We start from the raw sequence: 8,378 nt of genomic DNA on the forward strand, positions 1-8,378 counted from the left end.
GGCGGGGATGGCGGTGAGTGGGGGCCCCGGGGCAGGGGGTGGTGGTGAGTGGGGGCCCCGGGGCGGGGGGTGGTGGTGGGGGACCCCAGTCACAAGTCACCAAGAACTGGCAGGGAGGCACCTGGGTTCCGCCCGGGGACCTGGTCTCCCCCGTGGGTGCAGAGCAGCTGTGTCTGTGCTTTCTGCAGACCAGACTCAGCCTGACTGCCGGTCTCCTGGGGCTGGAGACACGCGGAATTCCAGCCTCGGCCGGGGCCAGAGTCTCCCACCGGCTCTCTGAGCAGCCAGAGGAAGAGCTGTGTCGCCCCACAGCTCCCAGGGGCTTGGTCTCTGCCATGACTCTAAGTGCAGAGTAACAGTGGGGTGCAGGGCTGAGTGACAGCGGGGCCCAGGCTGAGTGACAGTAGGTACAGGGCTGAGTGACAGCAGGTGCAGGGCTGAGTGACAGTAGGTGCAGGGCTGAGTGACAGTGGGTACAGGGCTGACAGCGGGCACAGGGCTGAGTGACAGTGGGTATAGGGCTGAGTGACAGTGGGCGCAGGGCTGAGTGACAGTGGGTATAGGGCTGAGTGACAGTGGGCGCAGGGCTGAGTGACAGTGGGTGCAGGGCTGAGTGACAGCGGGCCCCTGTGCAGAGTTGCAGTGGGCCGTGTGCAGTCACAGCGGGCCGTGTGCACCGCCGGTGTCGCTGGTGGAGGCCTGGATTCCGTCCTCACTCTCCTGCCCCCTCTCTGTGTTCCGCGGGGTGGGCTGGGGGGATTGGCAGGGCCCACGCCCAGGCTGTGCTCCTCTGGTTGCTGGCCGCAGGCGGGGAGCGCCCCAGCCAGGGGCTCCGCCTGTTTCCCAGAGCGCTCACCGGTCCATCCTCGCAGCCCGAGCCCACGAGGGATCCGTCGCCCTGGTCCTTGCTGCGTACTTACGTGTCGGGTGCACGGTGTCACCCCCACGCGGCGGCTGGTAGAACAGACGTCAGGGGTGTGGGCACGGCTTGGCTGGGTGGCTGCCTCGAGTCCAGCTGTGGGGAGGGTGACTGCCCTCCCAGGCTGCCTGGGACCCTCCCCCGGCCCGCCAGACCCCTCAGTCCTGACCAGGTGGGGCGAGCGCCGACGCCGGCTGGGGCCCTGCTTTACCGGGCGGTTCCGCCGGGGGCTGATCCGCTTCCTGGCTCGCTCCTGCGGTTGGGCCACCTCTGCGTCCCCGTGTCCCCCCTGGCCCCGGGCTGGCATCTGCCTGACACAATCACTGTTGATGGCTACATAGTATTCCATTATAATTTAGCCAATCCTGTGGCTGGGCATCCTGGGGGCGGGGCTAGAGTCTTGTTTCTGCTGTGGGCAGATTCGTGTGCGGCGGTAGAGTGTGGCTCTGCGCCATCTCTGCCCTCCCGCACACCCTCACGCCGGGTTATCTGGAAGCAAATTCCAGACAGCCTGTCCTCTCACACGTCAGTATTCTAGGACTTCTTTCTTTTTAAGATTTTATTTGTTGGCCAGTACTGCGGCTCACTAGGCTAATCCTCCCCCTGTGACGCCGGCACACAGGGTTCTAGTCCCGGTCGGGGCACCGGATTCTGTCCCGGTTGCCCCTCTTCCAGTCCAGCTCTCTGCTGTGGCCCGGGAGTGCAGTGGAGGATGGCCCAGGTGCTTGGGCCCTGCACCCCATGGGAGACCAGGAAAAGCACCTGGCTCCTGGCTCCTGCCATCGGATCAGCGCGGTGCGCCGGCCGCAGCGCGTCAGCCGCGGCGGCCATTGGAAGGTGAACCAACGGCAAAGGAAGACCTTTCTCTCTGTCTCTCTCTTACTGTCCACTCTGCCTGTCAAAAAAAAAAAAAGATTTCTTTGTTTACTTGGAAGTCAGAATTACAGAGAAGCAGAGGGGGAGAGAGAGAGAGAGAGAAAGAGAGAGAGAGAGAGAGAGAGAGAGAGGTCTTCCATCCACTGGTTCACTCCTCAGATGGCCAGAGCTGCACCAGTTTGAAGCCAGGAGCCAGGAGCTTCCTCTGGGTCTCCCATGCGGGTGCAGGGGCCCAAGGACTTGGGCCATCTTCCGCTACTTTTCCAGGTCAGAGCAGAGATCTGGATCAGAAGTGGAGCAGCCGGGACTCCAGCCGGTGCCCATATGGGATGCCAGCACTGCAGGTGGCAGCTTTACCTGCTACGCCACAGCACCGGCCCCTCTACGATTTCTTTTGGAAAGATATTCTTCTAAAAATCTATGGAGCCAGCCGGCGCCGTGGCTCAATAGGCTAATCCTCCACCTTGCGGCGCCGGCACACCGGGTTCTAGTCCCGGTTGGGGCGCCGGATTCTGTCCCGGTTGCCCCTCTTCCAGGCCAGCTCTCTGCTATGGCCAGGGAGTACAGTGGAGGATGGCCCAGGTGCTTGGGCCCTGCACCCCATGGGAGACCAGGAAAAGCACCTGGATCCTGGCTCCTGCCATCGGATCAGCGCGGTGCGCCGGCTGCAGCGGCGGCCGTTGGAGGGTGAACCAATGGCAAAAGGAAGACCTTTCTCTGTCTCTCTCTCTCTCACTGTCCACTCTGCCTGTCAAAAAAAAAAAAAAAAATCTATGGAGCCAAGGATTCGGTGACCCCTCGTCCCCTGCAGCCTGGAGCTGCCGTCCTGGCTTCCTGTGAGCTCACCATTTTCCCCTGACTGCCTGCCGGGATCAGAGCCTGCAGCAGGCGCACGTGCGTGCGGGGGGCTGGCCCCTCGGCCCTGGTTTGACCTGTGCGTGTCCCCTTCCCTGCCTGCTCTGGCTGCTCGTTGAGAAGCACGCTCTGCAGTGCTCACCGTGGCAGCCGGCAAGCCGGCCGAGGACTCCCTGCATCGTGGTCAGCACGCGCCTCCTCTCCCGCTCTTCCGGGCCGTGACCTTGGATCTGCATTTGGGATTCAGTTCGGCCCATGCTGGGGAGGACAGCTCACGAGGGGTGTTCTGCTCTGCGCAGCCACCGGGAGGCCCTGGCTTGTGCCGTCGGTGGTCACCGCTTAGCTCCCGTCACTCGGGAGGGCGTGCGGCAGTGACACTGTGCTGATGACGTGTCTCCCTCCCTGGCGTCTGAGCTGGGTGAATTCTGCAGGGGAGACTCCCGTCGACTGCTTATTCCAAGGCTGGGTTTTCTTTTAATTTATTTATTTGAAAGGCAGAGTGAGAGAGAGAGAGAGAACGTCCATCCAGTAGTCTGTTCCCCAGATGGGCTGGGCCGGGACAAAGCCGGGAGCCTGGAGCTCCATCCGGGTCTCCCACGTGGACAGCAGGAACCCCAGGGCTTGAGCCACCACCTGCTGCCCTCCAGGCTGGGCGTCAGCAGGAAGCTGTGTCAGAAGCAGAGCCAGGGCTCGAGGCAGGCACTGCGACACGGGTCGCAGGCACCGCGCTGTGCCACACAGCAGCCCCAGCAAAGTTTATTTATTTTTTTTCAAATAGCATGAGTTTGTGGACTTAAGCGTGTCTGGTGAGCCTCATGTCCGCACAGCCGTGGGGTGCGGTGTGCCATCTCGATGCTTGCGAGCGGTGTTCAGCGATCAGGTTAGGGCAGCTGGCCTCTGTCACCAAGCATTCCGAAACCTCTCTGCGAGCTGGTTTGAACTAGTCAGTGCCTGGCTGTAGCCCCAGTCACCACACTGTGGGCAGTGACCAGGAAGTTCTTCCTCCCGTCTGTCTACTCCCGGCAGACACAAGGCTCTGGAACATTCTTTCATGTGAGCTTCAGATAAGCTCCCCGCACAGCAAGGGCCGAGACGCACTTTAGCTGTCGCAGGAGGAGCAGGGCACATCACGAAGGTTCGCGGGACACGTGGAGGGGTGGCCAGGGCTCCCGGTGCTGGCGTGGGCCTGAGTGGACCTGACTGTCCTTGCTGAGGGGTTCAGGTGCTCCCTGGGGGCACTCTGCCCCCACCCCGCCAGCACCTGTTCCCTCTTTCCCATGAGCCTCTCGGTTCCCTCCCTTTACACCGGGACCGCAGTGGCCACCCAGCCGTTGTTCTGCAGGGTTCTCCTGCTTCCTGCTCCTTCCAGGGGCGCTACCCTCCGGCCCCTTGCTTCCTGGGAGAGGAAGCTGGTTGCCCGGCTGATGTCTTCAAGTCTCTTACAAACTCAGCGGCTCTGGGATCAGCTGCCGGCACAGGTGGTCACATGGGGACGGTGCTGTTGGGCATTGCATCTTGGAGGTGTTGGGGACAGCTGGTGGCGGAGGACTGTCCAGGGTCAGGCCCCTGGATCTCTGTGTCTGCGAGTTCTGCCCGTCTGTCTCCCTCTGGGTCCGTGACAGGGAGCAGGTCGGGAGGCCATGGGGGAAGCTCGGCGTGTACCCAGAGTGCTTTAGAACAAACCTACCCAGGCGGGCGTTGTGCCCAGGGTGAAGCCCTCATCCCGTATCCGAGTGCCTGGTTCGAGCCCCCGCTCGGCTTCCCATCCACTCCTGCTAATGCACCTGGGAGGAGGCTGATGATGGCTCAAGTACTTGAGAGACCTGGAAGGAGCTCCTGGCTCCTGCCGTTGCGGCCATCTGGGGACGGGAGATCTGTCACTGCGTTTCACTCTCCCCATTTCCCCCTCACTGCTCCTGAGCCCCCGGCCCCTGTGCCGTGTTTTCTGTCTGCGTTGGCGGCCAGCAGGTGTCCCTGCCTCCTTCCTTTTCGTAACGGGGTGCTCGCGGATGTGTTGGTCTACTGCCTTCTGCTTAGCCATTTGTCTGCGAGGGACATTTGGGCTGTCTCTGTCCTTTTTTTTTTTTATGTTTATTTAATTATTTTTATTTCTTTGAAAAGCAGAGAGCTCTTCCATCCTCCCCAGAACAGCCGGGTCAGGCCAAAGCTGGGAGCCGAGAGCGCCGTTCTGATCTCCAGCATGGGTAGCAGTGGCCCCAATACTTGTGCCATCCTCTGCTATCCTCCTAGGTGCACTAGCAGGAAGCTGCATTGGAAGTGGAGCAGCCGGGACTCGAACCGGCGCCCACAGGGGACTCCGGCCCCTTGTGGGTTTCTCTAGGAGAAATCACAGTGCCCAGGGGTGGGCCAGCTCTGACCCCGCGCCCCCTTGTGTCTTGCAGATGTCTGGGGAGCCTCCTCTGTGCCCTGAGGCCGCCTCTGCCCCCACACCCCCGAGCCTCCCCGCCTCCCTCGGCCTCTGCACACAGCCAGCTGTCCTGGACGCGGGAGGCCCCGGCTGCCCTCCTCGCATCCCGCACCCACCTGCAGCCTGAAGCCACCGGCTCGGATCCATCGCCAACAACCTCTGCTTGTCCGGAAGACGACAGCACGCATCGAAGCCGCCCCAGCTCTCTCTCACCACCACGGCCCCGGCTCCGGCTCCTCCCGCTCTCCTGTGTGCACGTGCTCTCCTTGTTCATTCCAAATAGACGTTTTAAGGGGGATACCACCCCCTTCAGTGGGAGAAGACGCCGGCCGACAGCTGGGGAGGAGGCCTGGGGGGCCCCCACCCCGACTCCACCTCCGCCTCCTGGCCCGGGGGCCCCAGGGATGTCATTAGTCCTCCCGTCCTCGTGGGCGGCCAGCACGGCTCACCGCGCGGACGAGAACCTGCCGCCACAGCTGGTTGTGGGCCGCCTGAGGATTTTATATCGACGTATACAATGCAGACTTTTTATTTATTGGTTGGTAACCGTTGCTGCTGCCTCGCGTGTCCAGGGCCCCAGGGCCACGGGGCCCCCGCTGACATGTGCCCGCCCTCCCCACCTGCCCTGCTCGCTGGGGGCCGTGGTGGCCTGCAGCGGCTGAGAAGCCAAAAAACTTTTTTCTTTCTCCCCCGGATTCCGCACTTGATGTTTAGAGTGGGGAACGGCAGGCGCTCCTTGCTGCCGCCCGGGGGTCTCCGTCTGAACCCCTCCCTCCGCCTGCGACCCCCCCCACCCGAAAAATCACCTTTGCTTCCCCAGAGCAGGGGCGGGGGCAGGGTGGGCTTGCACTCAGCGCCTGCGTTCTCTCCCTCTCTGCTCCCCTGGCCCCCGTCTGCATTTTTCCCACGAGACCGAGCCCATCCGGCAGCCGGCACTGCTCCCTTCTCAGCTCAAATGCTGGCATAAGAGGAGGGAAGAAGGTTCCAGCCGCCCCCTGCCCTTCGGGGCCCTGGCCCCTGCACCCCCGCAGGAGGCTCCTGGCTCCGCCGGCTCCGCCTGCCGCTGACACAAGGCGACCCCAGAGCTGCTGCAGGCTTGAGGCCGGGGTCTGAGCTGCCCCCATCTGCAGAGCCGCGAGGCCAGGCCTGGGTGACCGGGACCTCCTGTGCCGGTGCTGCGTTGTTCTGAGGCTCCTGCCTGCGGCTGGGTTGCTGCTGCGGCCTGAGGCTGGGTCCGCAGCCCGGCCCGGTTCGCTCCTCGGCACAGGTCCCCAGACACAGCAGCCGAGGCTTGCTGGTGTGCGGGGTCTGTCCCAGGTGCCAGCTGTGTCCAGTGCCACACCTTATCCCTCCCTGCGGATTCCCCGGCCCCCGAGTTCCCTTTGAGCCCGGGTCTCATCCCGGCCAAGGGAAAGCCTGCGGGGGATGGGGAGGGGCGCCCTGGAGTAGCCCCGTTGCCTGTCGGGGGCTGGCCTGGGTCTCCTGTTCTTGCGTCCCCTTTGCAAAGTCACCGCCTGCCCCCGTCCCCGAGAGGAGAAAGCTGGTCCTGGGAACAGCCTTGGTCTCTACTCTGCCCGCTCGGAGGCTGGGTCTCCCCCGCTCATGAGCCCCTCACCGGAGGTGGTCCTCCACCGGGACAGTTGTGCCGGCTGGGGCTGGCGTGGCTGGTCCCTGTTCTCTGAGCTGCTCGGCCAGCCCCAGCAACGCCCCCTCCTGCATGGGCCGACCCTTTGCCGAGACCCCTGTCGGGAGGGCAGCAGCAAACCCTCCCCTCCCCCCCAGCCAGGATGCCTCACCTGTTCCTAGGCCAGCTCCAACCAGGGACATTAGGGCGGGGCGTGGACCTGGGGACCGAGGGTGGTGGGGGTGGGGGGCTTTCCCAGGTCAAATTACTTCTCTGTGGCCTCTGCTGGGCTTCGTGGTCAGATGGGGACGGTGCTGTTAGGCATTGCGTCTTGGAGGTGTTGGGGGCGACTGGTGGTGGAGGACTGACCCGGGTCAGGCCCACGGATCTCTCCTGTGGCCCAGGCCTTCGTCCCAGCCTCCCTCCCTTTGCTCGGTTTGGGGCCGTGGATGTGGCTCCCGGCCTTAGCAGTGTACCCTTGGGGCCTGCGGCCCAGTGTTCCTGGCTACACCCTGGCTACCACATTCACTTGAGGTTGCCTGGGAGAGACCCATTTCTGTGCCCTCGCACCAGGTCTTCGGCTGTGGCCACAGCCTCAGATCCTCTGCCTGGCTCCTCCGAGACCGCCCCAGCCCGAGGCCAGGCCCTGCGCCCTCTGCAAAACCTCTCTCCTGGACCAGTCTGCCATGGCCTGCCCACTTCCTCCCACTCTGTTGAGGGTGACCTGGGAGAGGGTGGCGGCGTGTGACACCTAGGCAAGGATGTGGGGTCCTCTGCACTGACATCGCCTCCCCTCGGCCAGCCGACGTCTAGGCAGGTGCACTGGGCATTGGGGGGCTTTGTCTCTTCTCTGGGGGGGGGCCTGGGATCCCTCCTGGACCCAGCAGCCTCTCTAGAGAAAGTCCTGCTCCCGCCAAGGGAAAGCCGCCCTGTTCCCAAGGTGGTTTCAAGTTTTTAAGGGAGCCAAGGAAGTGTGGGGCGCCCCCTAGTGGTTTGCATTTGGAAGTGTTCGGGGCCCCAGCTAAGAGGGAAGCTAGAGTTGGGGAGGTGTGGAGGGGCCCCGTGTTATGGGCAGTGTCCCCCACCTCTGCTAGGCTTTCCTGGGGGTAGGAGTTAATTATCTAAGGGCACTGTGATGGGACGTCTTGCCCCTCCCACTCCGTTTTTTTTTTTTTAAATATCTGCGGAATAAACCCGATGGTTAATTTTTGAATGAATAAAATGCTTTTGTTGAATAAACAGCTGGTCCCATCTTGTCTTGCCTCTAGGCTCAGGCTCTGTCTGCTGCCCAGGATGGGGGATACACAGGCCCCCTGCCCACACTCCCCCTGCAGCCTGGGCCTCTTCTCCAGGGAGGCCACCCCTGCCACCCAGTCTCTGGGGCCAGTGTCCTCGGGCTGTCCACGCCCCCTCCCTCCCCGAGAGTGTGGGCGTTGTAACCAAAGCCCCTCGTGGGGATGCCAGCTCCTGGAGGTGTCAGCTTCGGGAAGGCACTCGGGCTCTTTGCAAACACGCAGTGGAAGGCACCGGCTCCAGCTCTGGCTGTCTGTCTCCCCACCTGCTTACCCTGGCGGTGCCCCCCGCAGTCTCTATGGGGTGCCGTCCTGTCTGTGTCCCTGGCGTTGTGGGCTGGGTCAGGCCCAGGCCCAGGCCCCTCCGGTCCCCTGCTGTATGTC

The 8,378-nt window shown here is 63.2% G+C and overlaps 1 protein-coding gene across 1 annotated transcript in view; it reads left to right on the forward strand.

The window, feature by feature from the left end:
* The window catches only part of NCS1 (neuronal calcium sensor 1), a 50,607-nt gene extending 42,666 nt beyond the window's left edge, over window positions 1-7,941 (forward strand). Inside the window, exon 8 of the mRNA XM_070058088.2 lies at window positions 5,053-7,941. The gene's annotated coding sequence lies outside the window, so the exon portion shown is untranslated. The remainder of the gene's footprint in view (window positions 1-5,052) is intronic.
* Window positions 7,942-8,378: the final 437 nt, after the last annotated feature.

This window comes from Oryctolagus cuniculus, chromosome 1 (genome assembly GCF_051225735.1).
Source record: "Oryctolagus cuniculus isolate XC-2025 breed Fujian yellow rabbit chromosome 1, ASM5122573v1, whole genome shotgun sequence".
Lineage (NCBI taxonomy): Eukaryota > Metazoa > Chordata > Mammalia > Lagomorpha > Leporidae > Oryctolagus > Oryctolagus cuniculus.